General features: G+C 35.6%; 1 non-coding gene across 1 annotated transcript; it reads left to right on the top strand.

Moving 5' to 3' along the window:
* Window positions 1-383: 383 nt before the first annotated feature.
* On the top strand, window positions 384-455 carry Trnaq-cug (transfer RNA glutamine (anticodon CUG)). The gene has a single exon. It is a non-coding gene; the product is annotated as a tRNA-Gln (tRNA).

The raw sequence follows: 455 nt of genomic DNA, 5'->3' as shown, positions 1-455 counted from the left end.
TACATTTTCTTCAACCTTTCCATTCTTCAAAATTGCCAATGGCTATCAAACTGCGAAAGTTTCCTCTCCACTTATCAAATTACTACTAATTTGCTTTTAAACATTTCAAGCGAAATATTTGTTGAAGAGTGTCTACGCATTTATTTTTTAACTCTCCATAACTTGACATAGATACTCACTATAAAATAAATTCGAAATTCGTCATAAACGTAGTTACACTAAAACTAAGTCAGTGTAATCATATTTTTTGCCTTCACTGTGCGAATGGTTGAGAAATTTGATAAGTTGTTTTCTGCTTATCAAAAATATAACCACCAACAGAGGGCGCCACTCTATTCAAGGTCACACATATAAAACTGTATTTTGCCAGTCGTTTTGCACGAGGTTCCATGGTGTAATGGTTAGCACTCTGGACTCTGAATCCAGCGATCCGAGTTCAAATCTCGGTGGAACCT

Source organism: Stomoxys calcitrans, chromosome 1 (genome assembly GCF_963082655.1).
Source record: "Stomoxys calcitrans chromosome 1, idStoCalc2.1, whole genome shotgun sequence".
Taxonomy (NCBI): Eukaryota; Metazoa; Arthropoda; class Insecta; order Diptera; family Muscidae; genus Stomoxys; species Stomoxys calcitrans.
This window is presented reverse-complemented; position numbering and strand designations above follow the sequence as displayed.